At 39.9% G+C, this 27195-nt stretch overlaps 1 protein-coding gene and 1 long non-coding RNA gene across 3 annotated transcripts in view; one reads left to right on the top strand and one right to left on the bottom strand.

Annotated features, from left to right (window-relative positions):
• LOC308593209 overlaps positions 1-27195 on the bottom strand; it is a 361814-nt gene that overhangs the window by 242020 nt on the left and 92599 nt on the right. The gene's annotated exons all lie outside the window — the stretch shown is intronic.
• Positions 1-27195, top strand: part of KCNB2 (potassium voltage-gated channel subfamily B member 2) — a 233643-nt gene that overhangs the window by 130953 nt on the left and 75495 nt on the right. The window lies entirely within an intron of this gene.

Genomic DNA, 27195 nt, shown 5'->3' on the forward strand with positions numbered 1-27195 from the left:
GGGAAGATGCACTTTTAGCATGAAAAGACTCAATGTCTGGATGAATAAAGAATGCACATAGCTGACAAAACATCAGTAAAAACTGTCTGGTGATGTATCTTTTTTGGTAATGATGAAACTATTGGACCTCACCTCTCTTCCTCCAAACTGCCTTCTGCTTTAGTCCTAGTTCTCTGAATTCTTACGGAACAGCTGGTGTCTCCTAGTCAGACGCATTGTAGTGAATGTGCCTGCATGGCTAAGAGGTATTAGATAAATTATCGGCAAGTAAAGTAGCTTGGTTACCTTTAATCTGTACAGAAATTAGCGACCTATTTTGAGCACAGTTTCCATTATGTAGGATGGAAGGTAGAGAGACACCATTGGGCAAGTATCACTTTATCATCTAATTAAGCATAATCTCTTAGTTTTGCTTTCATCAGAGGGAAAGGGCTATTCCCCTCGTAAATTACCATCCACATACACACTGGTGAATTCCCTGGCTGTAAGTGTGTGGCTTCTGGAATCAGAACCCTTCCCCTGTAACTGAGATGTTGCAGTATTATTTCTATCTGTTTATTAATGATTAATGTGATAGAAGCAGCATTACACCATTGTACAGGCACTTTACACAAAGCCTTTGGCCAAAAGAAAAGCGGGGGGAAGGAAGTATCCTGTTTCACACAATCTTAGGACTGTAGCTGTCTCCAGAACTACATGGGTTCTAGGGGAATATTGCTATTCAAATTCAATGGGAAATAGGCTAGACAGAATTCTATTGCATGTAGATTCCTGAAATAAAAATAGCATGAAACCAGATTTTCGATATGAAACTCAAGAAGCTATCTAACTCTAACATAACTTGACACGTTGCTTTCCCTCTCAGAGATACAGTACTGGTCTGATTTGGTTGGTCTTTAATGGCATGCAACTCCAAAAGGTCAAAATTTCCCATGGCATTCCAAGCTAGAACTTTAACAGAAACTTTGCTACAACTTTTCCTATTTCATGTTAAAGTGAAGAGGTGGTAAATCTCAGTCTTAAGAAGAAGAAATAACCACCCGAAGCCAGGTGCTGTTGCTCCTTAAATAAGTATAAGTCTTCCCTCTGTGTCTTGTGGACGCTTCCTCTGGCAGACTGGAAGAACACACTCCATGAAATGGATGCCAATTAGTAATATAGTGCAATTAGAAAGCAATGGACTTAACATTTTATAACAACACGAAAACAAAATAAAGTAAATATCATTACCATCATTTTCAGGAAACGCCAAATAATTATTCACTGTTTTGGATTTATTTATTTATTTTTCATTTTGCCAAGCCTGAATTCAGGGATGCACATCATTTAGCTGATTGTTAACTGAGATTACATCTCTAATTAATTTTTCATGCACTAGCTGGAAAATTGGTCCAGATTTGTTAGCAGTGCTGGGGCTAAGTGGTAGAACTATTGCTGCAGCTGGTGTCAAAGGTGATACAGAAGTTTGAGAGCATTTGTTCTGAAAGCCATCATCAGCATGGTAAGGATTTCTTGTAAGGAACTTTGGTGTCGTGATTTCATCATTGCAGGGGGTGGACTAGATGACCCTTGGGAGCACTTCCAATTCTACACTTCAATGATTACATGATAAGCTAACTAAGAAAGGGGATGTTTTATCCTTATTCATGAGAAGCATGTACCTCTAAAGCTCATTGAAGCTCTTCTGACAGAAATGGAATGGAGTCACGTAATAGCTTGCATATGAATAAGCAGATTTTCATTGTCCTAAGATTAAATATAAAGAACTAATTCCAATTCAAGTCTTCACATGTCGCTGCTTATGTAGTGAGAGCAGCAACCACAGGAGGAGGGTAGGAGCAGACTTGAGGAACCCAGAGATTTGCAGAAGTATTAATAAAATATTCTTTTTAAAACCATGGGGCGGGAAACAACAAAAGGGGAATTGGGGAAATCCCTTGAAACTAGGGCTGCCATACATCTGGATTTCAAAGGCGGAATTGATGTGCGGGCAGCACTTTGTCCTGGATCCTAGGCAAGTCAATCGAAAAATCTCAGCAACTTTTGGGGTGTCCTGGTTTCTACTTTTTGAAATATGGCAATCCTACCTGAAACACTCAGTGAGGGCAGAAGGTGCTCAGGCCCCACAAACTTCTGGCTTCATGAGAGAGAGAGAGAGAGAGAGAGAGAGAGAGAGAGAGAGAGAGAGAGACTGAAATGGTGATAGAATGGTTAAAACAGAGTAGCTAGAGAAAGAGACACATAGATATAAAAAGTTTAGAACGGATAGGAATAGGGATTTAGCCTTCCAGACTTTGTTGGCTATGGCTTCCATAATTCCTGACCACTGCTCATACTGACTGGGGCTGATGGGAGTTGGAGTCCAACAGCCCATGGGGAGCCACACATTCCCCGCCTCCGATTTAGGGAGGTTCCATGGAGGCTGGTCCATTGGGGCAAAAGGGGCACTGCCCCAGCCGGCACTCAGCCAGCACTGCCTGTCAGCTTTCTTCTCCTTAGGCTCTGTGTTGCCCTTGTAGAATTCAACATCAACAAGCCTTTTAAGTTGAGATCTTTCTCAGTATGCATCTGCATTGGAATTGTTTTTCAGGTGTTTTCATTTTTTATCACTTGTTAGTCAACCTGGACTCCTTTAGGGAGGAATGACAGAATATAAATAAAGCAATGTAATGTAATGTAATGTAATGTAATGTAATGTAATGTAATGTAATGTGAGCAGAGAGAACCCAGAACTAATTCACTCTTTCTGACACTGGCTCTGGTACCACCTTCTGGTGGGGCTTCCTGTCTTCCCCCCAACTGTCCCAATGGGCACCAGCCACCACTGCTGAAAAACTATTCTACAGTGTCTCCAGGAACAGAAATGAGGGCTGACCAAAGAAAACAAGGGCAATATCTAATAGTTTAATGTAGCTAGGACAGCCCCCGACCCAAAATGGTGCAGAAAGTATCCAATTCTGCCATTTCCGTATGCTTTTTCATTGGTCAAAAAACAGTGAAACAAGTTGGCGTATTTAGCTTGGTATACCATGACCTTCAGCAGAGGTCAGAGGATAAACTAAATAAGTCTCAAAAATATGGCAGTCTTTTAAGTTTTCCATAATTCTTCATCAATCAAGCAAGATGTTACATAAGTTAAGGGTAGTTAGTTATTTGTGCAGAAAATAAGCACTTTCACTTTTAGCAGCCACCAGAGATTGCAGGTAGATTTTAAAAATCTGAATAGAATCATAAATTAGTGCTTTAGTACAGACTGAAATCTTAAACATGCTGATTTAGATATAAATCTTACTGAAGCCAGTCTAACATACTTTTGAATAAAATGGCTGATATCAGACCATTTATGTGAAATAAAGAGATGAATATGTTTGGAAAGGTGTACTGTTTGAAAAAAAATAGAGTTTTCCCACTCAAAATCTACTTTTCTTGTGTTTGTGTGCTATAGCAGGAGGAGAGTGCATACATATGTGAATTTCAAATACTGTTCATTACTGATCCAGCCCAATTTGAGAATAGTGTACTTGTTTATTGGTCAGCAGTGTTTGAATTACATGAGAGTTCAGACCCTTTCCCTTTTGTGGCAGTCCCCATACTGTTTTAAGACAACTATAAGTGCGGCAAAATTTGGGTAAATTTAGAAGCAGTCAGTGTGTTTCATTTCTGAATCCCTGCCAATAATAATAAATAATAATAATAATTTTATTATTTATACCCCGTCCATCTAGCTGGGTTTCCCCAGCCACTCTGGGCAGCTTACAGCATATATAAAATAATAGTAAAACATCAAACATTAAAATCTTCAGGATACAGGGCTGCTGAATTTTTTCTTTCTTTCTGGCCTAAAAGTATATTTTGTCTCTACTGTGCCACCCCACAATAAATAAATAAATAAATAAATAAATAAATAAATAAATCTAGTGCTGCCACTACCTTTGGAGAGGAGTGCATGTGAAGAAAGGCTCCACTCCTCACTCATGCCTGCTCCATACAGAGTATTAAATTTCTCCCCCATTGCTTTGTAGGAACCTGCTTGGGTCCTGCTGCATTGTATCTAATTTCAGCCTTAAGGATCTGTGCCGAAACGCAAAAACAGAAACCCTACGTAGTTGATCGTATTTTTAAGAGCACACAAAGAAGGAAGCCTGTGTCTACCTTTCTCAGTTAGTATGCCTGCGTCATCAAGGGGATCACATGCTGGGGCTGTTTCACAAATGACTTAGACACAGGAATAGCAGACAGGTCACCGAAGGACTTCAGCAACAGTAGATCACTTAATCAGACTATCGGGGTTGACTGCTGAGCCAACTGCATCCTTCCGTTGATCCCTGTGTGGTGACTGCACTCTTGTCATTTTTGTGGCTGGCTCGCGGAAGAACATGATCAACACATAATAAAAAAGAAACGTCCTTAAAACATTTTGGGGTTCTGCAGTTTGCACAGCAGTGATGCGGCATCACATGCTTTTCCAGAAGTAGCCGTTCATTCGTTCATTCATTCATCTGTGCGCTTAAGAATTGCTTGTGGAGACTAAATGTGTCCCAGGGAAATGGAAGTTCTTCTTTAGTACACTGATGAGCCTCATTAAAGGGGGAAATAAACCAAATGCTTGGCTAGTCCTTAGGGTTCCACTCAGATTAATTGTGAACTATTTGCTTATCCCATCAGAGGCTCTTCTTGTGATTTCGACATACCAACCCCTGTTCTGATAAGCTATTTCATACAAGTTAAATGATAGCTTGCTTATTCCCTGGACAATAACTTTTAAACTTCAGCAAGTGGATCTCTGTTATGTAACTAATTTTATCTATACTTATTATCTTATTCTCTGTTTCACCTATATGCATCTTCTACTAATATTTATCAGAAAGAATTCTTATGTCCTAAAATGAACATTGCCTTAGGAGTGTTTTATTTTACCTTAGTAGCACAGCAAAAGTAATTTCCTTTGTGTTCCATTCCAAATTAGTTGTTGATCTTTTTTGTATTCTCAAGATAGTAATTAGAGTCTGCTAGAACGGAGGAGTGCAGAAAGCTAAATGTTTGCTTTTCCACTAATAATACTTTTTCTGTTTTCTGAAAATATACAAATTTGACTCCAGCACAATTTTTGGTATATGGATGTAATATAGACTTACTTAGTTGCACTTAGGTTCCATTGAAATTAATATAAAAAGTTATCATTGATGAACTTAGCTCCTGTTGAAATCAGAAGCATTTAGGGGTTCAACTAAATTGATGGACCTGACCCATTATGTTTCTGTTTTATATTCCACACTCATGCATAGCTGGAGGTTTTCCACTATTAGCTCATATCTGCAGTCAACTTTCTCCATGATACTCAAAATAGCAGCCTGGGAGATACATGTAAATGCCATAAGACATCTATGGGGCAGGGGCGCCAGCTCCTGGAGGCTGAGTCCTTTTGGGACCCCTCCAATATTTTGGGGTAGAGGCCTGGCTCTCCAATGTCCAAAAAGCACAGAGGCGAAGCATGGAGCCAAGTGCAGTGCGACTTCAGTGGCTGGCTGCTTCTCCTTTTCCTCCTCATGCTGCAGTGAGGCAAATGGACCAATGTTCCAGTTACTTCTTGTTCTGTTCTGCTTTCTCCCATGTACTGCAAAAATGAAAAGTGTGACATAGGCATTGTCCTTGCACTGACCTGAACTGGAATTTGGATAGCAAGCAGGAAAGGGCCAGCCTCAAGTTGAGCCTTGGAGAATGCAGCAACATTTTCACTGAGAATTTTCCATTCTCTTCATATACACCCAAAGACTTCACCTTCTCTGTTTGCTTTTCATTAATATTTTCCAGACACAAATTTAACTGCAAGGTGAAAAGACAAATATTTCACATTCGTTACCCAACAGCCATTTTTAATAAACTGCGAAGCTTGATTCTTATGAATTCTCCATCTATTTAATCAACACCATCCTGCCTTGTATATTAGAACAGCTTTGATTGTCCAATTAAAACTCCATTTTAACATAACAAAGCTTCACAAGGAATTGCTGGCGATTAAGAATTAATTACGTAACATGATGAAACTAGTTTCTTTGCTATCAGTCTCTTCTTCTGCAAAATCCAATCTTGCAGCTCTATAATCACAGCATTGGAGAGGATCCCAAAAACCCATTTGGTCTAACCCAAACTCATTACAACACAGATGTGTATCTTCAGTGCTTATTTAGTGGGAGATGAAGGAAAGCAGAGAGCAAGTGTTAATATGCATTAATAACTTAACTTTGCATGGCTTAAATACGTAGTACAGAATCAGAGGAAGGCTTGTACTTTATAGCTAATGCTTATGTTTTGTACTTAAAGTACTCAAGTATAGTACCATCCTTTCAGAGAAATGAACACTCACAACTCTTTGTTGACATGCGTGCTCTGGATAAATATAAATGCTATTTTTATAGGGTCACATTTTATTTATTGCTTATGACTATTTTTGTTATGATGTAATTGCGTATTGATTGATTGATTATAAATAACATGTATAGCTTTCAAGCAGATCAGGAATAGAAGGATTGCACTAGTAAATCTCTGTCCCTTCTTTCTAATAATAATTTTCATAATTTTTTCATTAACAGCATAATTTCAGGCATGTCTGCTTTGTAGTAAGCCTTATTGAATTCAGTGGGGCTTACACTCAGGTAAGTTTGTGTTTCAGCCTAAGGGACATCACACATGGGGGGGGGGGAGTAAAGGCTGTGTTGACCCAAAATAAAACTTCCAAAATATAATAATAATACTGCCATATAGCAAGTTCTATTAACTGAAGTGCTATTACTAAGTGAACACTTTTCCCTCCTAAACCATCACAGTTCCATCTGTCTTTGTCAAGAACCTATATTTCAGAAGCCCATACCAGAGCTGTGCTATATTCCACATTAAGTAGAAGCACAAAAGGTGCCTGGTGCTTTTCTTAATCATGCCGCTTTTCACTTGGAGGGCATCCCTAGAAATAAAATGTTGAAGGAAGTCCTACATTTTTGTGGTATAAGGCCTTTTATTTTGAAGAAATAATAAGAAGTGTCTTTCATAAGAATGAAATCCATTAGAACCTGGATTGTTAATAAAAAAAATCAATAGAGACAAAAAGAAGACTGAAAGTAACAGTGGAGATGAACTAAATGATTTCTCCCCATAATGCAGCAATAAAGAGATGTGTCAGCATATCTTTTTTTCATTTCAGTGCCCTTTGTGTTGTGAGATAAATTCTCTTGAAATGTTCTGCTATGCCTTGCCTTTGGTCTTATGGCACTTATCTCATACAATTGGTCAGGAACACAGTCTGGCTCATCAAAATGTCAATAGGAGGAAAACCTGTTTAATTCCCCCAATTGGTAGACTTGCTCTGTTTAAGAAGAAAATTGTGAAAAACTGATTGCTGCTGTATTTGTCTTTAGGAAAGGTAACAGGTGAAACTCGCCTAAATTGAGCACAGCCTTTACCATATGTTTTCATCTACAGCTCCCATCTATACCAGCCAGCATTTACTGCCTGGGGATAATAGGAGTTGTAGACCAAAACTTCTGGAGAGCACTAGGCTAGAAAAAGTTGGTTTATGCAATGTTATCCTGCCTCACCTCATTACTCTTTGTTTAACACAATGCTGAGAAAACCAAAGCTTTTCTAGATGTTGCTGAACTACAACTCCCGTCATCCTAGAACATTGGATGATGGCTGGGGCTGATGGAAGTTGGAGTCCCGCAACATCTGCAGAGCCACAGATTCTCCACCCCAGGTTTAATGGGAAAATAATGTAAGCTGCACTCACTGCCATGCCTGCTTCCACTGAAAAATGTTGTGAATTTCCATCTAAGGAAACATGCATAGGATTAGTTTGCAGTTCCAAGTAACTCTGCTCTGCTCCATTTTGGGACTGCTGAAAAATAACAGCAATGCAAGAGAGCAGACATCTCAGCTCCTAGTCTCTCATAGCCAAAGAGTCCAAAACACTTTATTTTAATAAAAAGTTGACCCTTGTGCTGCCGACAAGCTCAGTTTCCTCTCCAATTTCATGCTTGTCTACCATGTCTGTAGCAGGCCTTTACACAGCTCGTGGCTAAATTGACCCCTGCCCTGTCTGGTTTGTTTTCTCTTGCAGAACATTTCTAAGTTTTGGTTTTTCCCCTTACATTCTAGTCCTGAAGACCTTCTTTGCTCTGTCAATACAAACCCGACTCTTCTAATGTTATTATTGTGGTGGTTCTTTAGCAAATGGTAAAGATGGTGCCCCAATCCTCTGGGGCAAATTTTTAGGGTACACAGGACACTGCAGTGGGGAGGAGAGAAAGCGGGAGACCCAATGCATGAGCAAAAGTCTTCTGCTCTTGCATACCATTAGGCTCAACCTTAAAGTTGCCACCCTGTGCTTGCTTACCTAAGAGTAATCTCTGTTGAAGCCAATGATATTTTGGAGTGGACATGCCTAGGATTGTGCTGTAATTCTGTGCCCACTTACCTAGGAGTAACTCTCACTGAACTTAGTTGTACTTAGTTCAGAGAATGCATGCTTAAGATTTGGGCTGCACAGCAGCAACCCTGGGCTAAGTTAGGCATATTCTTTTAATGAGCTAATTCTGCTCTAAAAATGTTGTGTTAAATGGCATTTGTTTCATCTTTGTCACTCACAGCTGTGAGGTTAACCTTACCTGATCTCTTTTCCTTGCTTGAAGAAATGATGACGTAGAATTGGGATTTGAAATTTATTTATTTCATTTCTTACTCGCACATGCAAATCTTTTATAGGGTTTGGCTGCCAACGCTGCAAGGTAATCTGATGCTGTGGAGAACTCTGATATTTAGGATTTTTTTTAAAAAAAAAAGCTTTGAATTTCTAGGCCATAATAGTTACTGGCAGCATTAAGCACTCTACCATATTCACTGGGAAATCCCTGGAAGGAAAATTCAACATGATGTTTTCCTTTCAGCTGGGAAATTCCTTTTGAATCTGTCTTGCTAAAAATAGAAATGTTTCATTCACATTTCCCTTACTATAGTATTCATACCCAGTATTCATACCCCCCCCCCTTTATCCACTTTCACGAACTTCTGTTTCTATTTCATTTCCAGCATTTAGCCTGATAGTTTATTGTTTACTTTGAGGCTTGAAAAAGAAGACTTGGCATTTGAAAGCATTTTGATACCTACAGTATATTGCAGCTACAGTTCTCTAACATATGGGCTTTGTAGAACCAAGGTTGCAATCCTATGCAAACCTACTTTGGGATGAGTCCCATTGAACTCACTGGGACCTACTTGTGGAGTAAAGGTAATTTTACAGCCAGGCAGCTGTGAGGTAACTTTAATTTGCAGAATTTGAAATTAGTTAGTTGTGACTGAGATAGTGGAAAGAGAGGCAAGAGTGGAACATGGGTGATAAAAATGACATAAAGCCTCTGGAATGAGTTCTTGTCTGAGCCCCTAGAAGCTGAAGCTAGTTCCATGAGGTGTAAAAAGCGCTCATATTTTTCAAACTCCATGTCCATTGGAACTGGAGAGGGGTTTTTTATGTATAGCCTTTTTATTGAGTTTACATGTTAGAAATAGTACAATACAATCAACAACAAAACTCTTACAGACTTGGAGAGTTTTGCTCTAACATCAACCATTTTATCAGTGCTCATTGAAATATAGACAGTGAGACTGACTAAGAATTAAGTGAGAATATCTGTAGAGAATCTCTACCCTGTGAATTAGGTTATATGAGAAAAGATAACCCCAGGTCCATTAAGTGGTCTTGTTGAGTTTTGCCTGCAGCTAATCTACATTGTTGGGTTAATTTTTCATCAAGCGCTGTTTGCTGTACTCCACATTTGAATGGAAAAAGCATCCTTACATTTCCAGAAGTGCACATTTTCCATGCTCGCTGTGTCTAATACTTTTAAAAATGGGCATTTGAAGTTGTTTGGATTCTGATAAGGTTTCCAGGTTCCACACTAGCTAACCAGATTTTGCTACAATATATACCGGGAACGGGGGGGGGGGGCAGAGGCAGAATAGGAGTACAGATACAGAGTACAGTGGTACCTCGGGTTAAGAACTTAATTCATTCCAGAGGTCCGTTCTTAATCTGAAATGGTTCTTAACCTGAGGTGTACTTTCGCAATGGGGCCTCCTGCTGGCACACGATTTCCATTCTTATCCTGGGGCAAAGTTCTTAACCTGGAGCAACCACTTCCTGGTTAGCAGAGTTTGTAACCCTAAGCGTCTGTAACCCAAAGCATCTGTAACCCGAGGTACCACTGTACTAGGCAAAGTTTAGACAATGGCAAGAAAGAATGCACTTTGAACAGCCACTAAGGGAGCATTTGAAATGGTATGGACCTCTGCAGCTCAGCAACTGATCATCTGTATTGCAAAAGGGGTTAACCTTCTTCCCTTAAGTAGAACACATGAAGGCCAGATGAAAAGAAATATTAATTATCTCTGTTTTACAGATGAGACAGAAAAATTCACTGACCTTCATGTGTCGGAGAATCTATGGCAGTGATTGAAATTCTGGCTTTTCATTCTGATTCCATGACTAGATGAATGCTTTTTCTCATAGGATAATAGGTTTTGTGAAATGTGATAGCGGTGAAGAAAAACCATGGAAGGATATAGAGGATCTAAATCAGCGTGTGTGTGTGTATTTCTATGTAATGATAAAAATGGCAAAGTAAGTTTTTGAAATAGTATCCGACCTATACAATTTTTTAAAAAAAGAGAGGAGAAAAGAATAAAAAAATGGTAGCAAGAATTATGAAGCCCCCGCTGTCCTCGATTCCTCTTTTAGTGCAATAGCTTTACAACTGTTCATTATACTTGAATAACATTTCATATGTGAGGGAATGTTTAAATTAAGTTCAACTGGTAGAAGCTGAACTGTGTCATGTCTTCATTGATATTTTTTTTTAATCCTGTTCTTCTGTTGTAAGAATTTAAACTGTGTACCTGCTTCCTGCAAATGAAGCCCACCTCCTTGCTATCTGTCCACTCCCCTGGTGGTTTATTAGTAGAACAAGTCAGAACAGAGTTATGCTCCTGGCGGTTTGGAATCTATTGGGCAGTTCACAGAGTCCCAGCCTCTATAACTAAAAGCCCAGATGTTTTAGACTACAACTCCCATTATGCTGGCTGGGCTGTTGGGCGGCTACTTGTTTTCCTTAAAAAAACAAAACAGATTTATTGCATACACACAAGTCATGTTAAGATTTTCTCTGTGGTCATAAGAACCCCTCCCCCCTGACAAAAAAACCCATTAAAAATGTATGAAAGGTGATTTATAAGTGAACAGTTTAAGGCTACATACAAATTGAACATGAACAAACATGAACGATAGCTACTGTTGCATGACAAAAACACCTCAAATGTTAGATGAGATCTGAACTGCATCCAATTTTATATTTCATCAGAAACAAAACAGGAATGTTTCACCATTGGCAGCTGTAGATCCCCTTATGGTCTTTTGTTTGATTTTTCCAAATTGTGTTAGCCATGTCCATCTGGTATGGAATCTACACACATATAAAAACCTTTCTGAAAATGTGTTGTTGTTTTTTAACACATCAAATTTTCCATAAGGCTCATCCTCGCCATCTAGTGTCACATTGTATATTGCACTTAAAACACATTTTAAATGATTTATTTGCAGCTGTGTAGCTGAGTCTCTGGAATCACTGGAGCTCTGCCACAGTGGGTTTGTTGTTCCCAAACACTAGCTAAAGTTTCCAGGTTTGAGAAGGAATGACTCTGTGTTGTTGCATATAATATACTGCTGGCCATTTTTCCTACCAATGAGACAATCCATAGAGCAGGGATGGAAACCTGTGGTCCTCCAATGGCCAGGGATGATCATGTACATCTGGAGGGCTACATTTTCCCCATCTCTGCCATAGAGATGATCTCAATGTAAAGCAATTGCAATGTAAGGAGGGATCCAAAGAAGGTTAATATGGTATTCCCTGTTGTGGCACCATTTCCATGATGATGATGGCAATGCTAATGACCCTGTTATACTGCCATCTCTACAGAACATCTGTAGCACTATGGTGCATGAATAATAAAAATACATATTTCCCCATGATTGGGTACCCCGGCCATTTAGCTCACCACTAGGTATTCCCTGCTGAAATTGTGGCCTAGGGAAGAAGGAGTGTTAGAACATCATGTACATGTTATATGCAATCATTTGATTGTTTCTCACTTGAGGGGGATTCAGACAATCTGACATACACACAGTCCAGGAACATGTCAGGGTGAGGCAAAGGTCTCTCTACGTACTTGAAACATTTCATGCTCAAGGATCCAACAGTGCAATTTGTTGTTTTGCTGTTGTTGCTTTAAAACTCTTAATTTAAAAAAAGTTTCCATTGCATTTCTAACTAAATAATACAGTCTCTTATGAATAGATACTGAAATATGAAAGCAATACAATGAAACCCTGAATACAAGGAAGCTTTATGAAAAGGAAAAACCAAGGAGCAGCTCAATGGGTCCTAACTTTTAAGAATTAGGACTAGGATAAATAAAATGTTCTATTTTAAATGCCATAGGAAACCCCCTGTGCATTTAGAACATTTGTGAATGCTGCTTTTAATCTCACAGGGAAGCATCAATTCTAAGAGGGACTTAAGAAGCTTTAAAAGGAGAAAGGAAGATTCAGAGAAAAAATACTCCAGAGGTTTCTGATTTGCCTCTTCTACCAGCACATTCAATCCAGACTGATTTAAAGTATTACTTTTTTTGCAGAATCCTGGATATATTTGACTTAGAGTTGTTTTGTGAAAAACTAGGCCAGATTTTCCCTTTCAGCAAGTCTTAGTTCACACTTTGATATCTGGTAGCTTAGTTTCTGAACACATCATCTGATTCCTTGTGTCTGATTCCATTGACCTTTATTCTGTATACTATCAACTTGCTTCTATATGTGAAAATGTATACATTTCATGGTTGCTGGCTATATTGGATTGCAATCTGAATGCAGCCTGTACTGTCACACTTGTTTTAAGGCCATTAGGCAGCAGGAGTCTTCAGTGCTTTCCTCATTTGGAGAATTTGGACCATTTGGTAACTTTTTTATATATCTGTAAGAAATATGGGGTGCTGTCTAATAGAATACATAACCATTACACACACAATTCCTAGGGAATTTGCAAACAGTTTTTATTACTCTCATTGCTAATATCAGCACCTGCCATTTTCAATCTTTTTGCCCCTAGGAAAAAAAACAATATTAAGATTGCAACCCACATTGTTGATCGCTGAGATAGCAGGAGAATGAAGCTTGGCCCTCTCTCTGTCAGGGGAGAAGAGTACCGCTGATGTGGGGGGGGGCTCTGCTGTGATATAAACCTCTGCTTGAGTGGGTAGGTGGGAGACTACCACCAGCAGCAGCCTGAATAGGACCTCAAAAACAGTGTGGTGGAGTTGAGCCACCCAAAGATTCACAGGATCCTAATCTGTTTCTTTCTTTCTTTAAGTTTATACAGTGATACCTAGGGTTAAGAACTTAATTTGTTCTGGAAGTCTGTTCTTAACCTGAAACTGTTCTTAACCTGAGGTGCCACTTTAGCTAATGGGGCCTTCCGCTGCCGCCGCGCCGCCACCGCACGATTTCTGTTCTCATCCTGAAGCAAAGTTCGTAACTCGAGGTACTATTTCTGGGTTAGCGGAGTCTGTAAACTAGAGCGTCTGTAACCCGAGATACCACTCTATACCACTTTCCACCAGAGGTCCCAAAGTGATTTCCATCCCTGTAAAGAAGCTACGTCCTGGTACTGTTCCAGCTGTTGCTCCAGGGGATAGAATGTTGGCGCTGGTGGTGAAGATGATGATTATACCCCACCTTTTCCCCTGAAAGGGACTCAGCTGGTTCAGATTACAAGAAAGGGGATTTCTACTGAACATTTGGAAGGACTTTCTTACGGGATGAACTGTTTGACAGTGAAACAGACTTGTTAGCTTAGAAATGGTAGACTTTTGTTAGACGGTCACTTATCAGGTTGCCATTTTGGATGCTCCTGCTACAGATTTCCTGGAGTGTCAGGGAATTGGGCTAGATAACTTTTGAGGTTCCTCCCAAGATATGATTCTATTCTGTGACTCTATAGACTGGTAAGCAGCTCTCTAGAGTTTCCAACAGCAGTCTTTCTCAGCCTTATTGGCAAGTAAGTGATGTATACATTAATGTATAATAACAGTAATAATATTTAGAGATATTAGGAATGAAACGTAGCAGCTGCAGCTACAACTCCTTTGACACACACACACACACACATACACACACATATCCTCAGACATTAATATAATTGTTATTAAAGTTATTCTGGTAGGCTTCGCTGTAGGTACTCCACCCTGCTCCCGCACTGAGGTCATTTCAATAAAACCACAATATAAAGGGCAGGATTCAGCTAACCTATGCAAGGATTTCCACTAGTGCAGCTTGGCTTTCACCCATCTCCTCACCCTGCGTGTCCCCCTACCCCAATGGCTCAGGGTGGGTGAGTGGATGAACCCATGGGACGGCAGAGAAGGGTGGGGAAAAGAGATCATGCTATCAGGCGAACACAACTGCTTGCACTTGCAGATTTCCTTCCAAAATATGCCTCCATGGATCACTACACCATGGCAAACATTTGGTTTTGAATGTTTGGCGAGTGTAATAAAATCCACGAGTGGCTTTGCACAAAAGACTAACCACATGGTAACCACTGTGTCATGTTATAATTTAAGACAGCCTTCACATGGTGGTCGTAGAATGCAAACCAGTACTGAGACTTCCTATTGTCTTCAATAAATGTAAAGCAGTCCAAAATGATCTCCATGTGGGAGGACACATACTTGTTGGTTTGTGTTGTCTGCAAATAGTGCAGTGCCATATTTACAGTGCAATTTATTTTGCTAATGTTGCTTCCGACTGTGGCAGGTTAGTAACGTACTGCCAAGCTGCTAGCTAGCACAATGAAACTGACACTGCCTTTGGGAAGCTGCCAAGCATTTCAGGAAATGCTGATAGATATTGGCAGACCTTTCCCCCCAAATAAGTCTGCAAATGATCACCTACTTATCCCCCAAGTAAATGGTGCAGCAAGCTGAAGCTGGATCATAGCTGATACAGACCATCAGAGTCAGCTTTGATTGTTTAAATTACACTTGCATTCTCTTCAGAGGAAAGGGATTTTCCTGATTTACGAATGCATCCTACTATGAAAAGACTAGCATTTGACAAGAAATAAAGATAGAACCTTATTTCCTAATTGCTTCGTAATTGTGTTCTAGTTGCTTTCAGCACTTTTTTTCCGACTGACATTTTACTTTCTGTCTTTTATTTTTGCTGAAGTATGATACCCACATAACAGAACTACAACCAGTTGTATGGTCATGATCTGGGTGATTGAGAGTCTACTGACTAGACTAAAAAAGAAGTGAGTAAAGTGAGTGAGAAAATGGGACATAAATTATTCTGATAAGTAGATAAATTCAGGACACTTTAAATCCTTCAACAACCTGGAAACTTTACCTGAAGGAGCACCTTTGAAACTCTATTCTGAGTCCTCTCCTTATGAGAGGTGAGATTGTTGAGCATCCTAACCAGGACTGACTCTTTCGGCACCCTCAGCCAAGAAAACCTTCCTCACAATATCCTTGTAATTTTTTCGTTGTTCAGTTGAAAATAACTGTTTGAGAGAGCTGTTACTGGGATTGGCAATCTGATTTGGTTTTCCGTAATAATGTATTTCTGTTTACGTGCTTAATGTTTTATAATCTGTTATTTTATTTTGTAACTATCTGTGGAATCTTTCCACACCAAATTGTGGGATAGAAATCAATTTAATTAAGTTCCCACCATTCAGAGGAGTGAGCAATGTATAAGCAACACACCTGCTTTTCCTTATCTGTCACGTGAAAAGGGAGCTCAGTAAAATCGCATTGCTCAATGTTGGCAAAATATTTAAAAATGCAACTCCACAGCATGAGATTGGGCTAATGCTACTGGGGAAGAGTAACTCTATGATATTATTAATAGTAACGTATTAATACTATCTGCACTGTTACCCTGCCTTGGGAAAGTAGACACCCTGAAAGGGAAGATAGAAATGAATAATAAAATAGAATTTTATCATCATCCAGGATATCTGTCCTCACAAGTCAGCTTACAGTACAGATAGAGACAGAATTCCTGTGGGTCAGAATATGTTTTCTATACAGAGCCTGAGTGAGACTGACATTTGATGAGAAAGCTATCTAGGAAAAATGTTGATTCTTCTGCGAAAGAAGGGCAGCTCCCAGCATGACTTCCCCTCAGGATACTAATGTGACTTCCTAGTTTTGTAGCATTCTTCTCCATTCCTCACAGCCATGATACACAAAAGGCTTCTCGGAACAGAATCCCTTTAAAAAAGACTTATGAAAGCTAAGCAATTGTAGATCGTTTCTGCCATCAAACTCAATTAAGCACCATTAAAGGTCCATAACATACATACAGTATGTTACTTCCTTGTGGACAATGGTGGGGAAGCTTTGTCCCTCCTGCTTTGGTGGTTTACAACTCCCATCATCTCTGGCCATTTGCAATGATAGATTGAGTTGATTAGAATTGGAAGTCCCACCACACCTGGAGGACTGCAGATTCCCCATTCCTGCACATTACTCCCTTTGCCACCATGGCAGCTTTCAAACAGAGGGAACTAATTTCTGGCCTGATCTCTGTTCCACTGCAAGGTGCAGTACTGCCTGTGATCAAGTGGTGCAAGAACTCCAATAAAGCTGCTGCCTCTGATCTTGCTCCACAGTCTTAAGCAAGTGCAGGCTGAACTGTTCATAGATTTGCTCTCAGTTTCCTTCCTGTCTTGCCTGCCTCGCTCTTCCCTGAGCCATCTACCTGCCTGCAGGCCACCAGCTCTGATGCTAAACCTCTGAGTACACGACATGAAAAATAAATGCAGAAAACATCTTTTGAGTTACTTTCTCCAGGCTGTGCAAGTGATGAAAGGTTAATTTCCTGCTGCTGTGGCTCTTTCAGAGTTTGCATGGGAGGGAATGCTTACACAAACATTCATGATAAAAACAATGATTTATTCCAACGCAGGTTATTTTTAGTGCGTTGTTTTTAGTTGGCATTTTATGGAATACTATCCCTAATTTGAGATTTTTAATGAAACACTCTTGCAACTCAGTCTGTGCCTGTGTTCATGCATGTATCAGTGTGTCTGTGTAAGAGAGAGAGAAAGTGTATTCCCTCTTCTCAAATTCACACTTTATTAGCAAGTCTCTGTCTGTGGCAAGCTTGCCCTTAGCAGAAAGAAGACCTACTTTTGAAATGAATGAAATAAAATCTCGGCTCAGTAGCTTTGGGAAAACTTGGAGTCCAGCTTCATTCTTCAAACCCACTGATACAGCAATGCAAAACATTCAGTATATCTCTCAGTATCCCTTTCACATGTGTTACCTTAATCTTATGCAGCATGAGAGGAACAGTCCATGCTCTCTGTAAGATGAGTGTAAGGAATGCATCGTACATCGCTTGGATATTAGTATAAATCAGTTGAAGTAGTTTCATGGGAATAGTTTTCCAGACCCACCTCTCCCTACATCAGTCCAGTGCAAGATTGTGGAAGAGGTCGGAGGCCCTTTGAGTGTTGCTTGTCCTCCAGTCAGGGAAGATAGCTTGAAGTGTGCGATAGAACACCTGAATTCATCTTCACGATGTTGAAGAATGTGCAAGAAATTGCTGTAGCAAGTAGCTGTCTGTATAAAAGCCAAAAGCTGTCTGGGAAGCAAACTGCTATGGCTAACAAGCCAAAGATTAATGGAAGAGGCTATACCAGGCCAAGGTACTGGAAGTCTCATTCAAGACCCCTGCTCCAGAGTCACACATAATCTTATTAGCATAAGTCTCGTTCTTTGTGGTATATGCTAAGGATGTGCCACCTTCAAAAGTTCCTGAAGGGCAGCGAAGGAAATATTGTGCAAACAATGCAGCACTGCAGATTGGACACATTTATTATTAACAACTCTATTTTTTTGGCATATGCAGATGGGAGTCTGCAACAGAAATACTTTGGGATTTAAATCTAGGAAAGAGTCTGCTTTGGCTTTACATTGTTAGAAATGTGCTGCTCTGTTCAGGCCATTGAAACTCTCAAGGAGATTTAAACCTTCCCCACTTTATCTTTTTAAAAAGTATTATTGCATAGTAACACTTGTACCATGTACAATAGTCTAAGAAATAATACAGATAAACCTTTTAGGACAGGGGTCAGCAAACTTTTTCAGCAGGGGGCAGATCAACTGTCCCTCAGACCTTGGGGGGGGCAGACTATATATATATTGGGGGGGGGATGAACGAATTCCTATGCCCCACAAATGACCCAGAGATGCATTTTAAATAAAATGACAGATTCTACTCATGTAAAAACACGCTGATTCCTGGACTGCCCGCGGGCCAGATTTAAAAGGCGATTGGGCCTTAGTTTGCCTACCCATGTTTTAGGACAAAAGCCCAAATTTGAACTCTATAAAGACTTCTCTTATAGAAGTAGCAGTTTTGTCATGGGGTATGAGTTTTTATGAGGGGTGATAGTTGGAAGTGCCTCGAACAGGCTGGAATAGTGAGGGAGCAGTGCCCACCACCATGCATCCATCCACATGGAGCATCTTGGGCTTGGTTATCATGAAATGTAACTTACAACATAATCCTGTGCATATTTACTTAGAAGTAAATCCCATTAACTTCCGTGGTCCATACTCCCTTGTACATGTGCACACTTGCCCCAGGCGAGTAAAGGATGTTGCAGTGGTGGATAACCCTTTTACAGCCCAAGGGCTACATTCCATTATTAGTAATCTCCTGAGGGCCACATGCCAGTGGTGGGCACGGTCAGAGACAGAGGTGGGTGAAGCCACTAGTGAGACGCTTACCTTGGTACACTTGGCTAGATTGCAGCCAAGTGAGAGCATGGAACCAGGATGGTGAGGTGTGTGGTCCAAGGGCCAGAGAGAAAGGCCATGAGGGCCACATTTGGAAGCCAGGTCTGCAATTTCCAGCAGCCATCATATTGAATTCAGTTGAGCTTAACTTAAAGTCACCATGCATAGGATTGAGCTGAAAGCAATCATATGGAAAGCTCTTGAACAGCAGCACTTATACATGGTATTGGGCTGAAAAATTACTTGAGCCAACACTGCTGTAAGATACTTCTCCATGTTATTTTGTTACTTACAGTGTGAGTCCATGCAAATTTACACAGAAGTTACCTGAGGTAAGTGTGTATAGGACTGCCATATTAGTTATGTTTACTTGCTATTGCTTGCCATTCCTCCTACTCTAATTATGTTGTGCCATTGTTATTTTATAGCCCACAGCTTTTTTCCAGGTCAGTTGCACTTATTAGTTTATTAAGGTAATGAATGATTGAAATACATTGGCAATGAATTCTGTAATGCATTTTCCTGTTATCTTTGTATCCTAAATTGACACCAACAGCGCAGAAGTTATTTTGTGTTTTCTTTTGTATTTTTATCCTGCAAACTGCCCAGAGATCTTTGGATGAAGGGTGGTATACAAATTACGTAAATAAATAAATTACAGCATGCATAGATTAATGGGACTGATTATGACTAGATGGAATAATGGATGCGTATAAATAAGCCTCCTATCTTATTAAACTGACTGGGGAATTTCATCGGATTAATAAGGCTACCGCAGCAATTTTAATATACTAGTTCTCTACAGTAGTTTCTATAAAAAGGGGAGATTTTCTCTTTTGAGTGGCATGGTTGCTCTCTCAGGAAACACTGTTGGATAAGACCAAAGGCCTACCAAGCACAGCATTCCCATAGTGACTGGTGCTTCAGAAGCATGTTGTTTCCGGATTCTGGATGTAGTATATAGCCATCAGGAGTAGGAGGAATTGATTGCTAGCCCTACCTTCCACGATTCCCACCCCCCACCCCCACAAACACTCTTAAACCTCCTTAGAGTCTATCACCATGCTGTGCATCAGCAAATACCATAAGTTGACTATGTATGAAGAAATACTTTGTGTGCATCCATACCATAGATTTAAAGCACATGACTTCGCCTAAGGAATCCTGGAAACTGTAGTTTGCTAACGTTGCTGAGAATTATAGCTCTTGGGGGGTTGATATCCCAGGATAGTGTGTGTGTGTGTGTGTGTGTGTGTGTGTGTGTGTGTGTGTGTGTGTGTGTAAATCAAAACTGCTCTCTATTTACAATTAAAATTAAAATGAAGTTTTGCTGCTTCCTCATCAGTTAGAGATAGTCAAGGGATGAGATATACTTGTGCCTGTCAGTCAAATATTTAACAGAGAGTTTGTTTTTCTTCCCATTCAGGGAGAGGACAGAATGACACATCTTTATATGCTAATGTCATCCCAGTAATATATTTTTGGATAAACTTGTCCTTTGGGACTGGACTAGAGGCTGTACTGCAGACTATGTTCTCAAACCAGTGATTAGCAAATCTGTCAATGTATAATAAAAATTAAGAGTAGATTGCAATGGAAAATTGATACAGTTGCAATTGAATTATTTAAAATCATATATTTATGATCTGGCTTATTCGTTACTTATAAAAACATCCTAGGCAACTTTGCAGTATGCTTAAAGCTTGATTGGAAAAACATCAAGTCCAAGATAAAGTAGGACGTTCTCTTAAATCAATGACAAGTAGTGTGCACTACTGAAATATTGATTCTTCATAATACTTGTAGTGATTACTTTAAATGACCTCTGTCAAGTCTGTTAATATTTACTGTGGTTCCCAATGCAGCTTTTCTGTTAGAATCAACTTGTTAGAAGCCCTTTCCTTAAGTTGCCTAATTGCCCCATAACCACACCCTCTTCAGATGTGAGTGTAAAGATAATGCTGGTTTTGTTGAGTCAGAATAATTGTATGCTTTCTGCCACTAGCTGGAAATTGCTTTTTCTGACTGATGCAGATGGGGTAGGAATGCTCAGAAAATGACTCAGCACAAAAAAATGCAACCTCAAGGGATCATGTGTGTTCAGTACATAACAAATGAGTAACTTTTGTGTTTGTCATGGAAGCAATAAACCTGAAAGATCCTGAATTTCCTCCCCCTGCCCACAAACACATAATTTTTTTGTGACTAGGGGCCTTTTCAGCACTTACCATTTATAATGGCATGCTTGCTGGGGTGGTTTTCCAGAATTTGGGGCATGCTGCCACACAGCGACATTGTTATTCAGAAAGTGTTCTCGAATAATGTATAGCCTCAAATCTGACTTTTGAGAAAGATCTGGAATGGATCCTCACTATTTTCATTTCTGTGGGATAATAGTTGGGCATGGTTTGGGAGACATCTTTTTATTGCCACTTCTCTCTGACTGATACAATCTGCCAGTGCAAGTTCGATTCAGAGGAGAGAGATGGCAGATGGAGACGATGGTCTTGAATCAAAGTACTACCCGTGACAGCTATAATTAGCTTCCAACAAATTTTCATCACAATAACCAGGTTTGTTGCAACTCATGCAGACATATAGTTCTTCTTCTAACTTCCTATACACCTGCAATGTTAGAATTCCATAATACTGGGAATTAAAGAAGCCACAAAGGGCTGTAACCATCTTCTGATGTTGACTAGCTGGAAGAACATAAGCCTTGATTATGTATGATGTGGACAGATCTCCCCACACATCCCAGTGTTAGAGAGTTATTTGCTCTCTTTATATAGAGATAGAGAGAGCCAGTGTGGCATAAAAGTCAGTGTGGTGCAGTGGTTAGAGTGCTGGACAGGGACCTAGGAGATTAGGGTTCAAATCCCCACTCAGTCATGAAACTCAACTGAGTGACCTTGGGCCAGTCTTCATCCCTTAATTCAGCCCAACCCACAGCATTGTTCAGAGAATAAAATGAGGAGAGGGAGAACCATGCATGCCCGCTTGACTTCCTTGGGGGGAAAGGTGGAGTCTAAATGTAATAATAAATAGAAATGAACAACCATATTATTTGGTTTGACTCGTTTCCTTGAGCAACCTGGAGCTGGAGCTGTTCTATGGTTCCCCTGCTGAATGTGACATAATTGTGGTCTGGCTTTTATGATTCATTTGCATTCCAACATCAGATTGGGTGAGACTGTGGAAAATCAAACTTTTAAAACTGTTCTATGCAGTCATCAGAGAAATAAATTGGCAAAAATTGAGCCAATTTGCAGTCTGCATCCTGATATGTGGCTTTGACTTCAGTGATGGCTGGCTTTGATTTTAATGATATTTAAGGATGCTCAGCAGGCAATCCTTAATGCCCTCGAGGACTTGACCCCATACACTGAGTTATATTCCAGCAGTTCATTATTATTGAGTTATAAGGAAAGAAGGAAAGGTCATTAAAGGAAAGGTTTGTGTCTTTCATTGCAAATTACACATTCAGGTACTTTAAAGTGTATATTATCATTTCTTATTGCTGTAAAATTGCTATTCTGTATAGATGGGCCCAACTTTTAATTTATATAGCCACTTATTGGTCAAGAAAAATCTTTATTTTAGGCACCATTGGACTTATGAACCACAACCATTAAGTCTCCGGCTATTCCTTTAGCAAATAAGTGTTTTTAAGTCTTTTGTTTTGTCAAGCTGGCTCTGGACGAAGTCACCTTGGATCCAACTGAACTCAATGAGACCTAAATGAGTCATGACTAACTATTCACATTAGTTACAGATAGGTAGCCGTGTTGGTCTGCCATAGTCAAAATAAAAAAATTCCTTCCAGTAGCACCTTAAAGACCAACTAAGTTAGTTCTTGGTATGAGCTTTCGTGTGCATGCACACTTCTTCAGATACACTGAAACAGAAGTTGCCAGATCCTTCTATATAGTGAGAAGGTGGGGAGGGGTGTTACCCAGAAGGGTGGTGGGAATGGGAGATAGGCAGATAGCTTTCCCACCACCCTTCTGGGTAACACCCCTCCCCACCTTCTCACTATATAGAAGGATCTGGCAACTTCTGTTTCAGTGTATCTGAAGAAGTGTGCATGCACACGAAAGCTCATACCAAGAACTAACTTAGTTGGTCTTTAAGGTGCTACTGGAAGGAATTTTTTTATATTCACATTAGGTTTCATTCAACTAACTTTTACCTGAAGTAGACCCATTAAAATTAATAGTCAGAACTAACTTTAGCTTATCGATTTTAATGGGTCTACTCTGAGTAAAAGTTAGTTGACTACAACCCTTTGATTTCAATGCAGCTAAATAGTCTTTATTCAAAAAATTATTTATTATTTCAATTTTCTACAAGTTCCTTAGTGGTAAAAGAGAAAGGGAGATTAGGGTTTTATGGCATGTCAGTAACACTGGGCTATGGAGTGTCCATAATATAAGGCTAGAACCAGAGTTCATACAGAGTTCCTCTACCAGTGAGAGTTAAGTAAGTGGTAAGAGAGTAGCCCCCTCCATTTAAGTGACTGGTGAAATGGGTGACGTGTTAGGAATTTCATCTGAGTCCAAAAGCAACTACTGGTCTGGGAAAATGTTCTTTAGAATGCCATATAGGACGGAACAATACAAGTTCAATCTATTGAACTCATACTCAAATACTGTGTATTTTCAAGTAAATACAGCAGGGTATTAAAATAGACTTGTAATTCGCTGAACACCTGGGGTGGGAGGAGCGTCATTGAGAACCATTCTCCTGCTTGGGAAAACTTAAGAAACGCTACTACAATAATAAAGTGGAAGAATATAAACTGCACAGAAGTACAACATGTTCTGATTAACAACCCCTTACAGAGGCACCTGATGCTGCTTGCCTTTATTCATGTAAACATTGCCTCAGATAATTACGCACAGGAGGCAGCCTTATACTGAGTCAGACCACGGGTGCATCTAGCTCAGAATTGTCTACACGAAGAGACAGGGGCATCAGGAAACCAGAGGTGCTGAAAATTGAACCTGGAACCTTCTGCAAGGAAAGCAGATGCTCTGTCACTGAGCTATGGCCCTTCCATGCTGTCATGTGACTGCAAAATGTGACTCACTTTGGCTTTGGGTTCTGCTCTGCGGCATCCTTGGCATAATGGTTGAGTGATGGCAGGGTTTTTTTGTTTTTGTTTTAACAGAAGGCAATCTGAGTGTAAGAGTTTCCCTCTGGAAAATTCACAGCTGAAATTTTAAAGCTCCCATTCAACAGATGGGAAGGGGACAAGTCATTTGTGAAATGACTGGATCTCATTTCTCCTATGCCTTTTCCCCCCAGCCAAAGCAGTGGTTCTCAAAATATTTATTTCCCATGGACCCCTTGAAAATTGCTGAGGGTCTTGGAAAACCACTTTAAAAATTGCTGCCCCTTATACCAAGTGTGCTAGATGCTGTATGTTTTTGATTGCATTTTTAGTGCTTTTATGTATTTTTATTTATTTGGTCCCTCTTTGTCTTCACTCGGGGCAAAAAAAAGTCTAGCCGCCCCCCTGCCCCTAGCTATGGCACTGTCTAGTTGGCCACTGTGAGAACAGGGTGCTGGATTCATTGGGCTTTTGGCCTGATCCAACAGACTATTCTTATGATCTTAGGCTGCTACTGTATTGTCAGGCGGATGCCAGCAACTCCCACGGCCAGTTGCCCAGGAACGTACAAAGACAAGGAAATGTTTCTTACCATCCGCTTTTTATTCCGTCTTTACAGGGAGAGGCTTTGGAACCCAGCCTCTTAGATAATGGCGTTGTCCCAAGTGCATCTCCACCCCCACCTCCGTCTCTCCCACTTCCTCATTCATCATCCCTATGGGTGCTGACAAGTGCCCTCTGCCTTTGAGCTCTTTGCTCTGCTACTTTCAATGCTTGCCGGGTTCTGGGAGCAGGGATCTGAAATGCTTTCTAAAGACACTGTGTCCATCAACTGTCCTCCCCTCCCGGGTGCTTCCTCTTTCTCCTCCTCCTCTCCCATTATTTCCCAACTTTTCCCTTCATCTGCCTCTGAGCTGTGACCTCAAACCCCTGTTGTAATTCTGAACTGTCTTCTTCTTCTCTGGAAGGGTCAGGCTGGGAAGGCGGTCTCCACCATTCCTCCTCTGCCTGACATTTATTGAGGGACAGTTCCTTGTTGAACAGGGGATGGGGGGCTGAAAGCTGCATTCATGTAAGCTTTCATTTTTCAGCTTTTAGATCTTGATAAAAACACTTGAAGAATCACTGAGATATCATTTGACTTGGAGATAGTACAAACTGCTGAGTGACTCAGTTACATTTTGAGGGCCTTTCCCCACACAATTAAGGGGGAAACTTCATAATAGGGGTCCTAATGTCAAAGTAAATATCCCAGTGTTAGTTAACTGAGATGTAAGAAGATTCTGTGGGAAGGAGCTTCGCGCTTTGTTCCCTTCCTTAGGTCACTTGGCTAATCTGCCACTAAATAGAAGGGCTGCACGTGTCGTTCTTATAATCTTGAATTCTTAGAAAGATGGAGGGTTAGAAAATAAGAAACACGTGTTAGAAGAAAAATAAATATCCCAATGGTGTGTACAGTAAGCATGAACAAGCAACCTGCACTCTCTTTTTTTGGCTTGTAAAAAGCTAGCAGCAAGTGAAGAAACCCCTTGATTAGTAACCACTGCAGAATTCTACAGCTAAGATGAGTATGAGTATGGTTTGAGAAGACATGAGTTCTGATCCCTCCTTGGACATGGATTTTCTAGGATACCTTGCCTATGTTTTCTCTTATTCAATCCACACAGTTGTTAAATTGGGATATTTATGGCTGTTGCAAGAATAAACCAATAATTAATGCTGAATAACTTTACAATAAATATGGGAAAATAATAATATAGTCATCAAGAATAATAATAGTATAACACAACACACAGCTGTTTCCTGCAGCAAGCATGTGAATGACTTATAATTCATTCTCACACATGGTTAAATGCCCAAGAATAGCCATCCAGATATTTTGGACTACAACTCCCATCATCACTCAGTGTTGGCCATGGTGATTAGAGTTGGGGTCCAATAAGATCTGGGGGACTCCCAAGTTTGGAATGCTGATCAAGAAAATCTAATTGTGAGTGTAGAAGTTCCAGATATTCATGGAAGAGGTAAAAGTTGAAACAGGAACTTCTTGCCTCTCATCTCCTTAGCCAATGATAATTCACACACACAAGTATTAGCTATATGTAAGTAATAATTCTGACTTACACTCCAACTTTCCGATTATTATCAAGAAGTCCCAAAGAGGAGGTTCACCATGATATGAACTATTCCATTAAAAATATAAATTTAAAGAATTGGAAGTTTAAAAGAAGAAGAGGCAGGATATAAGAGAGACACCAACAGCTAGTAGAATCAAGGGCATAATCAATCATCACTAAATCCAAATTCTCTCAGAGCAGTATTTTCACTAAATGCATGAAGCCCAGCAGCAGTTACTGCTTTGGAGACGGTGACATCTGAAACATTTCTATAACACTACATTGCTATGAATACATATGATTTTATACTGTCTTTCATACCCAATACTGTACATATCTATGTGTTTTCCTGAAAAGCACCAGTGAAATATTGAATTCATGATACCCTACTTTTCAAGATTCATGCCCTGCTGTCAACAAATATATACCTCCATTACTCTATAAAAACTTATATTATTCTGACACTTCAGATTTCTATTCTGGCTTTAAGCTACTAATAAAGAGATAAGACAAGCAGAGATAAATAATGGAAGGAGAAAGGTGTCTTGAGGCTCCTGTTTCCCTTTGTGTTTGTCTACGATCCCCTCAAGCTCTCTTAGCGTGGCTTATGTGTGGTTTCTTTTAAGGTGATGAATTATATGTCTAAAGACTCAGCAGTAAATATTCAGAATCTAGTCTTTTTCACTCTAGGGGAGATAAGGGTTGTTGTTGTTATTTTAAAAAAGGATTGAGCACAATTTTTAAGTCCTGGCAGTGGGTACATAGCCTTTTTCATGTGTACTTGAAATTATCACTCCTGATAGGCTAGTTGGGTTTTTAAAAACACACATACAGATTGTGGCTATTTCTCTTTTTTGGGGGGGTTGTTTTTTAAAAAAAAACACAGATATGAAGACGGATATATTTTGTCCAGGTTCGGATAACACACTGAGCCAAACTGTAGCTTTGCACAAATGTGCAAGTGTGTTGATTCCCAGAGAGGAGACTCTATTCTATTTGCTGCTCCTCCAGTTCTGCTGTTGTGAGCTACACCATGGTTTGCTG

The sequence above is a fragment of the Podarcis bocagei genome (assembly GCF_964188305.1).
Source record: "Podarcis bocagei genome assembly, chromosome: 8".
NCBI classification, from domain to species: domain Eukaryota; kingdom Metazoa; phylum Chordata; class Lepidosauria; order Squamata; family Lacertidae; genus Podarcis; species Podarcis bocagei.